Below are 14,228 nucleotides of genomic sequence, written 5' to 3'. Positions count from 1 at the left end.
TTGTGTCTTGGACTTGGTGGACAGACTTTGAGAATCAGGAGATGAGTTGCTTGACACAGAATCTCAACCTTTGGCCTGTCCTGTACCCACAATATTTATATTGCTGGTTCAGTTCAGTCCCTGGCCAATGCTAACCTTCAGGGTTTGAAAAGTGGGATTCAGTTGTGGTAATATCTTTGAATTTCAAATAGTTAAGTTCTCTCGCATTGTAGCTAGTCACAAATGTTTCTTACCACTTATCTAGGGAACCAGGTCTTGTTACATTTGATATGGACTGCTTCAGTACCCGAGGAATCGTCAGTGGTGTTGAACATTGTGTAATAATTAGTGAATATCCCCATTTCTGACCTTGTGCTGGAGGGAAGGCCATTGATAAAGCAGCTGAAGATAGTTGGGCCGAGGACATTGCCCTGAGGAATTCCTACAGAGATGTCCTGGAGCTGAGATGACTGACCTCCAACAACCACAACCATCTTCCTACGTGCAGGTATGACTCTAACTGGAGGAGAAATTTCCCTGAAATATGATTGGCTTCAGTTTATTTGAAAGGAAGGGGATGTGGGGAGTAGTGGTGACAACACAGTGGCCATTGGTAGACCTTAGACTAGCTTTTTATCCAGATTTTTATTGAATTCAAATTTCACCAGCTGATGTGGTGGGATTCAATGTCCCATGTCCCCAGTTACTACCCACAGCAAATGGACAGCAGTGGTTCAAGAAAGCAGCTCACCAACACCTTCTCTAGGGCAATAGAGATTGATAATAAATGCTGGCCCAGTCTGTGACAATCACATCCTGTGAATGAGTAAGGAAAAGCTTTAAGGTGGAGATCTAGGTTACTAGTCTCGTGACATTACCAGTACACCATCACATTTCCTGATTAATCCCCCAAATCCAACTAGCCTGAACCTAATTTACAGCAAAGGACATTTGGACAGGGACAGGAAAATGAAAGCTTTCGCGGGATAGGGACGACGTGCAGGCAAATGGGACTAGTTAAGTTTGCATACCTGGTTGGCATTGATGAACTGGGGCAAATGCTGTGTTTCTTTGCTGTATGAGTCTATGACTTAATGACATGGATTGTTTTGGGACCTGAATCAAACAGGACCATTTGGCACCCAGTTATTTAATAGTAAGGTGACATCTTTTGTGAAGGGAAGATCCCAGTGTGTTGAGTGCATAGTGCATCATCTGGCGCGGAAGATATCCCTTGACACTCAGTTGGACTCTTAATCAAAAGAAGGGAACGGTTTAAAATCATGTACAACAGGAGAAGAAGTAGACTATTCAATCTTTCAAGCCTGCTCTGCAATTCAGTAACATCAAATGACCTTTTCTCTCAACTCCACCCTTCTGAATGGGAAAGATAACAGCGTACCAAAAGGCTGTTCAATTGGTCTAGTCTATCTTTTGATTCCTTTAGTATCCAAAATCCAAATGACCTCTGTCATAAATACACCCAATAACTTGAGTTTCCATAGGCCTCTGAGGTAATTCACAATCCTCGAAATGAAAAAAATTTCTCCACACCTCAACCTTAAATGACCAACACTTTTTCCAAAACTGTGTGAGAAACATGCCCGTTCTGTCATGTCCTTGAATTGTTTTATTAAATGTGATGAGATCATCTCTCATTGTTCTGAACTCCTAGGAATGTAGGTGGAGTCGACACAATCTCATCTCATTGGATAATCCCCTTAATCCAGGAGTGCATCCAGTGAACTTCTTCCTACACCTGTTATGGATGGTGCAAGGTAAGGCAATGAAATCTGCACACAGTAATCCAGATGGAGTCTCATCAATACTGTATACAATCACTCCAGTTAGGAGCACAAATAGGCCTCTTGGCTCCTTCGGCCTGTTGCAACTTTCAATAAGACCATGGCTTATCTAATCACTGCACATTGAAAAATCTGTGTCTTTCAAGTTCAGGTCTCTCGAGAATCCTTGGTTTTAATTGTTCTGCTTTTAGCTGCCTACGCAGCAGGAAAAACCAGTAACTGACACGCCTGCCTCAAAAACAGAGCTCCTGACAACCAGGGCGCTCATTTCCAATTACTGATTGAATGGACTGATCTTTCCCTTTTGCTAAATCCCATTTTTGGAATATTGTCTTCCGCCACTGAAGATCTAGACCCCCTTGCAGGGCCTCTTGGTCTCCGGATTGATCAAAAGAATTACAAGGAGTACTGTCTGTTTAAAGCAAGGTTACAAGTATAATAAATTAAGGCAGCTTGGTGCAGATTTGTCCTGCAACACAGAGATTAAAACTTCTGTGTTCCGCGGAGAAATGGTGCAATCACATTCAAAAATTACACATTATTTATATGTTTTTGAGAGATAGTACAGCCTTAATTACAAGAAAAGACCAATCACTTATCATAAGGTGCCATGATTGACAACAGGCTAATCCAGTGATATTTCCGGTTATACGCACAGAATCACCCCATATTTGCTAGTTCAAGGTCAGTTCAAATATCAAATCACTGTCTTATAATTCATATTCTGAAAAATCTATTGTATTCTCTTATTTAGCTTAACTCAGCAAAGCAGTCGCACAAGTTCACAGAGTCAAATCATTACTTGCAACCATTTTGTGATATTATTTTAAATTGAAAAGCCATTTTGTGATTAATAAAAATCTACATATACTTGTTGCTTCTGACAACAGCCTCAATTCAAATTTTAGAACCTCACCATCAACATACTGGACTCACAAAACTACCCTTTCTAAATTCTTCACTACCTTCCAAAGCTTAAGAATGGACTCAGTAATTGGGGTGAATTGGTCCTTCACTGTACCAGGGACCCAGGTTTGATTCCAGCCTTGGGCGATTGCCTGTGTGGAGTTTGTGCGTTCTCCCTGCGTCTACTTGGGTTTCCTCTAGATGCTCTGATTTTCTCTCACAGTCCAAAGGTGTACAGGTTAGATGGATTAGCCACGCGAAATGCAGGGTTACAGGGATCGGGAGACGGTCTGGGTCTGGCTGGGATGCTCTTTGGAGGTTCAGTGTGGACTCAGCGGTCTGAATGACCTGCTTCCACACTGTAGCGATTCTATGATGGATACAATATGCCACCTGGGATCAAACTACAACATTATATGTTGAGCACAACTTTCTGACTTTTGTAGATTTTCATTTATTTATAAGATTCAGCATCCAATACTCAGTCACACATATGTTGTACGTTTTTGATCTACTTGATCTATGTGCTACCGATACTGGAGACTGACATTAATGGGAGATCCCACATTTCTGAAGTGGTCACTTGTTCCTCTTACCCCTCTATCCAACAACATCTGTGGGCATCTGTATTCTGTTCTATGTGGACGGGTGGTGGAGAACAGGAAGCCTAATCTTTCGATAATTTTGGAGCATTTATTTACAGAGGTCCATATTACAAGCATGCATCTCCTAATGTCTCAGCACAGTTGTCTGTTCCCATTTATTGAACACCAGCTAAAAGCCGTCACTTCCATTGAATTAATGTGCAATGAATAATCATCTAATAATGGTGGGTTAATTATAGTTTCCATTATTTGAACAGCTTGCCTGATTTTGTGCCAAATGTTAAACGTTGAGTTGATAGCCCAGGGGAGAGTGACTGGGGAGGTGGAAGTGTTTATAGGACATAACTAAGAAAAAGAATGCTGATAATGGGAGATGCACAGGAGGACGTTAGGGAAGGGGAAGGGAGGGGTTGAAGATTAGGTAAGCAGCATTGTTATAGAATAGAATGTTGAAACACTAGAAAAACATACTGAAAAACTAAGACCTATGGCTAACATAGCGAAACCGAATTGAAAATATTGTCAGTCCGTGTTTTCTGTAGGAAGGAAATCTTGATACTGTCAGGGGACACTCTTTCGTCAGCTTTGTTCGAAAGAATTATAATTATGTTTTGATTGGCACCATTGGGATTGAAAATGCTGCAGCTGTGGTTCCGTACGTGGACAGTTGTACTTTTCCAGATGTTAACCTTTAATTGTGGTCTATTCTTCCTTGCTAATATTTTCCCTTCAAATTTATGTAAATATTCCAGCTTACTGCCCCAGATGACAGTAACTCCTCAATGTAGTAGCAATTCCACAGCTGTTGCTTGCGCGTCTCACCAAATATACATTCTTCATTGTGTCGACAATGAATGACGGAACACTATACTATTGCACAGGTCATCACCATCCCAGTGTACCAACTCTGTCTTCAACAGACCTTAATCAGTTAATTTTCTGAGTCATCAGAGTTATGACCGTATGGAAATCCTATCTGATTTCTCATGCCTCAGTTCTGTGGTTGAGAAGTCATTCGTATTATGTAAGTATATAAGAAATATGTGCAGGAGTAGGCCATCTGGCCCAACAAGGAGACAGTGAGGTCTGCAGATGTTGAGAGTATGTTGCTGGAAAAGCACAGCAGGTCTAGCAGCATCTGAACAGCAGGAAAATCCATGTTTCAGGCCAGAGCTCTTCATCAGGACTGAGGCTGGGAGCCTCAGGGGTGGAGAGGGAAATGGGAGGGGGTGGGTCTGGAAAGAAGATAGCTGAGAGGTGGATGGAGGTGGGGGTAAAGGTCAGAGAGGAGGGTGGAGAGGATAGGTGGAAAGGAAGATTGACAGGTGGGACAGGTCATGAGGGCGGGCGCTGAGCTGGAAGTTTGGAACTGGGGTAAGGTGGGGGGGAGGGGAAATGAAGTCCATATTGATGCCCTGGGGTTGAAGGGTCCCGAGGCGGAAGATAAGGTGTTCTTCCTCCAGGCATCGGGTGGTAAGGGAGTGGCAGTGGAGGAGGCCCAGGACCTGCATGTCCTGAGCAGAGTGGGAGGGGGAGTTGAAATGTTCAGCCACTGGATGGTAGGGTTGATTGGTGCGGGTGTCCCAGAGATGTTCCCTAAAGCGCTCTGCGAGAAGGTGTCTGGTCTCCCATATGTAGAGGAGACAGCATCAGGAGCAACGGATACAATAAGTGACATGTGTGGAAGTGCAGGTGAAACTTTGATGGATGTGGAAGGCTCCTTTGGGGCCTTGGATGGAGGTGAGGGTGGCAGGTGTGGGCACAGGTTTTGCAATTCCTGCGGTGGCAGGGGAAGATGCCAGAAGGGGAGGGTGGGTTGTTAGGAGGCATGGACCTGACCAGGTAGTTGCGGAGGGAATGGTCTTTGTGGAAAGCAGATGGGGTGGGGAGGGAAATATATCCCTGGTGGTGGGGTCCGTTTGGAGGTGGCGGAAATGTTGGCAGATGATGCGGTTTATGCGAAGATGGGTAGGGTGGAAGGTAAGGACCGGGGGATTCTGTCCTTGTTACAGTTGGAGGGGTGGGGTTTGAGGGAGCAGGTGCAGAACATGGATGAAATGCATTGGAGGACATCTTCAACCACGTTGGAGGGGAACTTTCGGTCTTTAAAGATGGAAGCCATCTGGTGTGTTCTGTGATGAAACTGGTCCTCCTGGGAGCAGATGCGGCAGAGATGGAGGAATTGGGAATAAGGGATGGCACTTTTGCAGGAGGTAGGATGGGAAGAGGTGTCATCCAGATAGCTGTGGGAGTCAGTGGGATTGTAAAAAAATGTTAGTGTTGAGCCGGTCCTCATGGATGGAGATGGAGAGGTCTAGGAAGGGGAGGGAGATGTCAGAGATGGTGCAGATGAATTTAAGGTCCGGGTGGAATGTGTTGGTAAAGTTGATGAACTGTTCTACATAGCTGGGGCCTGAGCATTTTTTTCTGGAGGCAGGTAATGAGGAAGGACATTTCCCCTAGAATAGTCCATCTTCCGGATTTACATCGGCACCACTCCCCACCTCTTCCTTTGTTACATTGATGACTGCATCGGCGCCACCTCGCACTCCCATGAGGAAGTCGAACAGATCATCACCTTGACCAAAACATTTCACCTCAACCTTAAATCAACCTGGACCATCTCTGACACTTCCCTCCCCTTCCTAGACCTCTCCATCTCCATCCACGAGGACTGACTCAACAGTGACATTTTTTACAAACCCACTGACTCCCACAGCTACCTGGATTACACCTCCACTCAACCTACCTCCTGTAAAAATGCCATTCCGTATTCCCAATTCCTCCGCCTCCGCCATATCTGCTCCCAGGAGGACCAGTTCCACCACAGAACACACCGGATGGCCTCCTTCTTTAAAGACTGAAATTTTCCCTCCCATGTGGTTGAAGATGCCCTCCAACACATCTCATCCACATCCCGCTCCTCTGCTCTTGAATCTCATCCCTCCAACAACAACAAGGACAGAACCCCCCTGGTCCTTACCTTCCACCCCTCCGACCTCCACATAAACCGTATCATCCGCTGAAATTTCTGCTATATACAAACAGACCCCACCACCAGAGATATATTTCCCTCCCCACCCCATCTGCTTTCCGCAAAGACCGTTCTCTCCGCAATTACCTGGTCAGGTCCATGCCTCCTAACAACCCACACTCCCCTTCTGGCATCTTTCCCTGCCACAGCAAGAATTGCAAAACCTGTGCCCACACCTCCCCTCTCACCTCCATCCAAGGCCCCAAAGGAGCCTTCCACATCCATCAAAATTTCACCTGTACTTCCACACGTCATTTACTGTATTCATTGCTCCCCATGCGGTTTCCTGTACATTGGGGAGACCGGACACCTTCTCGCAGAGCACTTTAGAGAACATCTCTGGGACACCCGCACCAATCAACCTCACCACCCCGTGGCCCAACATTTCAACTCCCCCTCCCACACTGCCGAGGACATGGAGGTCCTGGGCCTCCTCCACCACCACTCCCTTACCACCCGATGCCTGGAGGAAGAACGCCTCATCTTCTGCCTCGGGACCCTTCAACCCCAGGGCATCAATGTGGACTTCACCAGTTTCCTCATTTCCCCTCCCAACACCTTACCCCAGTTCCAACCTTATAGCTCAGCACCATCCTCATGACCTGTCCCACCTGTCCATCTTCCTTCCCACCTATCCGATCCACCCTCCTCTCCAACCTTTCACCTTTACCCCTACCTCCAACCAACCACTGCACTCCCAGCTACCTTCTCCCCAGCCCCATCCCTCCCATTTATCTCCCACCCCCGAGGCTTCCAGCCTCATTCCTGGTGAAGGGCTCCAGCCCGCAACATTGATTTTCCTGCTGTTCGGATGCTGCCTGACCTGCTGTGCTTTTCTAGTAACACACTCTCAACATCTGGCCCATCCAGCCCGCTCTGCCATTTAATAAGATCATGGCTGCTCTTTTCATGGACTCAGTTCCACTTACCCATCCGCTCACCAAAACCTTTAATTCCTTTATTGTTCAAAAATCTATCTTTGCCTTAAAAATATACAATGAAACAGCCTCAACTGCTTCGCTGAGCAGGGAATTGCACAGATTCACAACCCTTTGGGTGAAGAAGTTCCTCCTCAACTCAGTCCTAAACCTGGCCCCCCCCCCCCCTCCCTAATTTTAAGGCTTTGCACCTGGTTCTTTAGTCAGCCCCAACTGTTACTCAGATTGTCTCACTCAACACAGACTGAGGATGAACCTGGGGTCTTCTATTCATTTCTTAAGGACATTATTTAACTCCCCCTCTGCCTGCCATTGTAGTTAATAACTTCGATCATTCCACAAAATGTGTATGCTAGGATATTGGTTATTTACATTAAACGGGTATTACAAATAAAGATATTACAAGTAGATGCTCAGAAATAGCACACATAGTGAGTCGTAAAGTCATAGAGGTATACAGCATAGAAAAAGGCCCTTCGGCCCATTGAATCTGCAATCAGTCAAAACCAAGCACCTATCTTTTCTAATCCCATTTTCTTGCACATGGCCCATAGCCTTGTATGCTTCGACATCACAAGTGCATTTCTAAATAATTCTTAAATATTATGAGGTGTTCTCTGTCTACCACCCTTACAGGCAGCAAGTTCCAGATTCCCACCACCCGCTGGGTGACAACATTTTACTCATATTACCTCTAAACCTTTTGCCCTTTACTTTAAATCTATGCCTCCTGGTTATTGGTCTCTCTATCAAGGGGAAAAGTTCCTTCATGTCCATCCTATCCATGCCCATCAGAATTTTATACATTGCAATCATGTCCCACTTCAGCCTCCTCTATTCCAAGCAAAACAACTACAATCTGTCCAATGTGTCTTCACATCTATCTCTCTCCAACCTAGGTAATATCCTGATAAATCTCCTAACCCTTTACGGTATTATCACATCCCAGCTATAATGTGGATTCCAGAACTGCACATAATACTCTCGTGGTGGCCCAACCAACAATTTAAATACTTTCAGCATAACCTCCTGGCTCTTAAACTGTACGTCTCAGTTAATAAAAGGAAGTATCCATTTGCTTTCTTTATCACTTATCTGTCCTACTACCTTAAGTGAATAGTGGGCATGCATGCCAAGATCTCTCTGATCCTTGATTCTTCGCAGGATCCTACCATTTGTCATGTATTCCCTTGCCTTTTTTGTCCTGTCCAAATGCATCACCTCAGAATCATCCAGATTGAATTTCATTTACCATTATTCAGCCCATCTGACCAGCCCATCTATATCCTCCTGTAATCTAAGGCTATCCTCCCCATTATTTATCATCCCAAAAATGTTTGTATCATCTGCAAACTTACTGATCAATCATCGTACATTCAAGTCTAAACTGTTTATGTAAACCACAAACTGAAAGGCCTCTAATAATGGTGCCAATGGACACAGGTTTCCAGTCAGAAAACAACCTTGATATCTCTCTTTGTTTTCTGCCACTCAATTAACTCTGGATTCAATTAGCCAAATTTTCTTGAATCCTGTGGGCTTTACCTTTATTAATAGTTTCCTCTGTGGGACCAAGTAGATGACTTCAAATGTATTGCCCTCATCTACACACCAAGTCACCTCTTCCAGAAATTCAATCAAATTGGTTAGACATAACAAAACCTTGAGAAAACCTTGTTGACTTTTCTTGATTACTCTCTATCTCTCCAAGCGCAGATTAATTTTTACCCTTGGGATTCCTTTTAAGTTACCCCACCACTGAGGTTAGACTGACTGGCCTATAGCTTCCTGGTTTATCCCTTACTTCCTTCTTGAATAACAATACCATATTGGCTGTCTGCCAGTTCTCTGGCATCTCTCCTAGGGACAGAGAGGTGTTAAGAATTATTGCCAGTGCCCCTGCTGTTTCCTCCCTTGCCTTACTCAACAGCAGGGGTACATTTCATCGCATCAAAAGGTTTACTTTTAAGCCTTTTAAGCCTCTCAGAACTTCCACTCGGTCTATGCTAATTTGATTAAGTATATCATAGTCCTCTCCTGATTTCTATGTCAATATTGATCCTCTCACAAGCAAACACCAAAACAAAGTATTAATTTAAAACCTTGTGTTGCAAGATGGCGGCGAAGTAGGATGCTCCAGCCACAGTTCACCGACTCTGCCCCTCTTCTTCTTCTCTTCCTTTTCTTCTCTTCTTCTTCCTCCTAGTGGTTTTTCTCTTCTTCTCCATTGTTTTCCTCTTTGACTCCCGGCCTCCAGCAGCGATCTCCCAGAGTGCTGTATTGCTGGAGCAGGGTGGAGCCAGGGCCTGGTGTGGGCTGGAAGCTAGGTGCCAGCTTAGTCTGCTGTCTTGAACCCTTTTCTGTAAAGTTGGACATTTTATTTCTGAGTTGTCTTAAAATCTTGTAACTAAAGAAACTGTACCTCGGTACCTTGGTATCTAGATTGGCGACGTATAAACTTTTCACTACATTCATTGAGTATATGTGACAATAAAGGATATTCTAAAATTCTAATTCTACCTATTCTGGTCTATGCACAAAATATCGCTTTGGTTCTTAGTGGTCCTTACTCTTTCCCTCGTTATACTGTTATACCTAATGTACTTATAAAATTTATCCTTTTATCCATTTGTGTGGGTTTCCTCCGGGTGCTCCGGTTTCTTCCCACAGTCCAAAGATGTGCAGGTCAGGTGAATTGGCCATGCTAAATTGCCCGTAGTGTTAGGTAAGGGGTAAATGTAGGGGTATGGGTGGGTTGCGCTTCGGTGGGTCAGTGTGGATTTGTTGGGCTGAAGGGCCTGTATTCTAATCTAATCCTTAATGTACTTGTATATAATGAGCTTCTTAACCTACCCCTGCCATCAGAGGAAAATAGAAAGTCAAAGAGTTTCTGTATGGGAAGGAAAGCTAAACCAAAAATATAAGTTATCCATCAATGAGCGCGTGCGGGGACTTCTAAGAAACAGATTATTAGTATCATCACAGGAACTCTGGGAAATGTTGAATGGCACTGACGAATGAGAAAGAGGAGAATATAGAATAAATAACTTCTTAAAAAAACAACCAAGATACTTGCTTCCACATTATTCTATTATGACTTAATACTCTTGGTAAAAGTGAGGACTGCAGATGCTGGAAACCAGAGTTTAGGTCAGAGTGGTGCTGGAAAAGCACAGCAGGTCAGGAAGAATCCAAGGAGCAGGAAAATCAATGTTTCGGGCAAAAGCCCTTCATCAGGAATAGAGACAGGAAGCCTCCAGGGTAGAGAGGTAAATGGGTGAGAGTGGGGCTGGGGAGAAGGTAGCAAAGAGTACAATAGGTGAATGGGGGTGGGGATGGAGGTGATAGGTCAGAGAGGAGGGTGGAGTGGATAGGTGGGAAGGAAGATTGGCAGGAAGGACAGGTCATGGGGACAGTGCTGAGCTGGAAGTTTGGAACTGAGGTAAGGTGGGGGGAGGGGAAATGAGAAAACTGCTGAAGTCCACATTGATGCCCTGGATTTGAAGTGTTCCGAGGCTCAGCATGAGGTGTTCTTCCTCCAGGCATCGGGTGGGGAGGGAGCGGCAGTGAAGGAGGCCCAGGACTTGCATGTCTTCGGCAGAGTGGGAGGGGGAATTGAAATGTTGGGCCACGGGGCGGTGTGGTTGATTGGTGCGGGTGTCTCGGAGATGTTCCCGGGAGGCGTCCAGTCTCCCCATTGTACAGGAGACTACATCAGGAGCAACGGATACAATAAATGATATTGGTGGATGTGCAGGTGAAACTTTGATGGATGTGGAAGGTTCCTTTGGGGCCTTGGATAGAGGTGAGGGAGGAGGTGTGGGCGCAGGTTTTGCAATTCCTGCGGGTGGCAGGGGAAGGTGCCAGGATGGGAGGGTGGGCTGTAGGGGGGTGTGGGCCTGACCAGGTAGTCACGGATGGAACGGTCTTTGCGGAAAGCGGAAAGGGGTGGGGAGGGAAATATATCCCTGGTGGTGGGGTCCGTTTGGAGTGGCGGAAATGTCGGCGGATGATTTGGTTTATGCGAAGGTTGGTAGGGTGGAAGGTGAGCACCAAGGGGGTTCTGTCCTTGTTACGGTTGGAGGGGTGGGGTCTGAGGGTGGAGGTGCAGGATGTAGACGAGATGCGTTGGAGGGCATCTTTAACCACGTGGGAAGGGAAATTGCGGTCTCTAATGAAGGAGGCCATCTGGTGTGTTCTGTGGTGGAACTGGTGCTCCTGGGAGCAGATACGGCGGAGGAATTGGGAATACCGGATGGAACTTTTGCAGGAGGTAGGGTGGGAAGAGGTGTAATCCAGGTAGCTGTGGGAGTCGGTGCGTATATAAAAAAGGTTGGTGTCAAGTCGGTCATCATTAATGGAGATGGAGAGGTCCAGGAAGGGGAGGGAGGTGTCAGAGATGGTCCAGGTAAATTTAAGGTCAGGGTGGAATGTGTTGGTGAAGTTGATGAATTGCTCAACCTCCTCGTGGGAGCACGAGTTGGCACCAATGCAGTCATCAATGTAGTGGAGGAAGAGGTGGGGAGTGGTGCCTGTGTAACTACGGAAGATGGACTGTTCTATGTAGCCAACAAAGAGACAGGCATAGCTGGGGCCCATACAGGTGCCCATGGCTACCCCTTTGGTCTGGAGGAAGTGAGAGGATTCAAAGGAGAAATTGTTAAGGGTGAGGACCAGTTCAGCCAAACGACTGAGAGTGTCAGTGGAAGGGTACTGTTGGGGACGTCGGGAGAGGAAGAAATGGAGGGCTTGGAGGCCCTGGTCATGGCGGATGGAGGTGTAGAGGGATTAGATATCCATGGTGAAGATGAGGCGTTGAGGGCCAGGGAAACAGAAGTCTTGGAGGTGGTGGAGGGAGTGGGTGGTGTCTCGAACGTATGTTGGGAGTTCCTGGACTAGGGGGGATAGGACAGTGTCGAGGTAGGTAGAGATGAGTTCAGTGGAGCAGGAGCAGGCTGAGACAATGGGTCAGCCAGGGTGGTCAGGCTTGTGGATCTTGGGAAGGAGGTGGAATCGGGCAGTGCGGGGTTCCCGGACTGGAGGCTTCCTGCCTCTATTCTTGATGAAGGGCTTTTGCCCGAAATGTCGATCTCCCTTAATTCTCTTGGTGTTTGGCAGCTTTGCTATAATGTCTCCCTGGGAATCCAGACACCCCCCCTGTGATGTTGGAATCACAACATTGGAATGTCAGCCTACACTTTGTGCTCAAGTGGCAGTAATGCCAACTGAATCAAAGGTATCAGTTCTACCCTGAATCATGTTAACACTTTTATCCAATACATGCTGTTTTTATTTGCTTTCAGTATTTCCAAGATGACACCTGATTCTTGTGAAAATATACCTTCTTTAGTGTGGTTACCCCCGCAGGCAACCTGCTGTGGTCAAACTTGGTGGCTTGTTCTCCTCAAAAATGTGACCATCAGCTGAAATTCTGCACTGCTCAGGAAATTGGCCTTGTGTTCATCAAGATGTCATGAGGTTAAGTGGAACTGATTTGTTTATGCAAACTTTGTTTTGAGATTAGTCAAGATAGAACATTCTTCTGTAGATGAGAAAAGATCTTGTGGTCCAGCCAAATGTAAAAAGAATTTAATTTTGATTCCAGAATGAAGTTGAGCTCTTTTTGAAACTTCTGGCATGTGAAAAGCTGAGGCTCTCAGCATCTTGATGTGTTTTAAATCCTGTGCAGGTTTGACAATATTATCTCAATTGTGAAAGATAAATATTTGAATTTCTTAGTTCCTGAATGAACCGTACATTGGAAAGAAAGGGGATTTTTATAAAAATGATTCCTTTATTCATGGGATGTGGGTATCAATGGTAGGGTCATACCTCGTTTCCCTTGAGAAAGTGGTGCTACTCTTCTTGAACTGCTGCAGTCCATATGGTGAGTCCTATATACTGCAAGGTAGGAGGTGCCAAGATTTTGATCCAAAGAACAAAGAAAATTTACAGCCCAGGAACAGGCCCTTCGGCCCTCCAAGCCTGAGCCGATCCAAATGTACTGCCTAAACCTGTCGGTCAATTCCTAAGCATCTGTATCCCTCTGCTCCCCACCTACTCATGCATCTGTCCAGACGCATCTTAAATGAATCTACCATGCCTGCCTCTACCACCTCTGCTGGCAAAGTGTTCCAAACACCCACCACCCTCTGTGTGAAGTACTTGCCACGTGTATCCCCCTTAAACTTTCCACCTCCCACCTTGAAAGCGTGACCTCTCGTTATTGAATCCTTCACCCTGGGAAAAAGTTTGTCTCTATCCACCCTGTCTATACCCTTCATGATTTTGTAAACATCAATCAGGTCCCCTCTCAATCTCCTTTTTTTCTAATGAAAATAAACCGAACCTACTCAACCTCTATTCCATACCAGGCAACATCCTCATCTGCACCCTCTCCAAAGCATCCACATCCTTTTGGTAATGTGGCGCCCAGAACTGTACACAGTATTCTAAATGCGGCCGAACCAATGTCTTGTACAATTTTAACATGGCTTGCCAGCTCTTATACTTAATACCCTGTCCAATGAAGGCAAGCATACTATATGCCTTCTTGACCACTCTATCCACCTGTGCAGCAACCTTCAGGGTACAATGGACCTGTACTCCCAGATCTCTCTGCCCATCAACTTTTCCCAAGGCTCTTCCATTCATTGCATAATTCGCTCTAGAATTAGACTTGCCTAAATGCATCACCTCACATTTGTCTGGATTGAAAGCCATCTGCCACTTTTCCGCCCAACTCTCCAGTCTATCTATATCCTCCTGTATTCTCTGACAGTCCCTCATGCTTTCTGCCACTCCACCAATCTTAGTGTCATCTGCAAATTTGCTGATCATACCAACAGTGCCCTCTTCCAGATCATTTATGTATATCACAAACTTACAGTGGCCCCAGCACTGATCCCTGTGGAACACCACTGGTCACCTTTCTCCATTTCGAGAAACTCCCTTCAACTAC

At 45.6% G+C, this 14,228-nt stretch overlaps 1 long non-coding RNA gene across 1 annotated transcript; it reads left to right on the top strand.

Annotated features, from left to right (window-relative positions):
* The first annotated feature begins 439 nt into the window (after window positions 1-439).
* LOC148152237 (uncharacterized) lies at window positions 440-12,637 on the top strand. Its single transcript, XR_015759650.1, has 3 exons — window positions 440-487; window positions 1,655-1,757; window positions 12,571-12,637. It is a non-coding gene; the product is annotated as an uncharacterized LOC148152237 (long non-coding RNA).
* Window positions 12,638-14,228: the final 1,591 nt, after the last annotated feature.

This window comes from Chiloscyllium plagiosum, unplaced genomic scaffold, assembly GCF_037043375.1.
Source record: "Chiloscyllium plagiosum isolate Xiang-an unplaced genomic scaffold, Cpla_swu_hap1 HiC_scaffold_1, whole genome shotgun sequence".
Lineage (NCBI taxonomy): Eukaryota > Metazoa > Chordata > Chondrichthyes > Orectolobiformes > Hemiscylliidae > Chiloscyllium > Chiloscyllium plagiosum.
The sequence above is the reverse complement of the archived record's forward strand: the minus strand, read 5'-3'. Positions and strand labels throughout refer to the sequence as shown.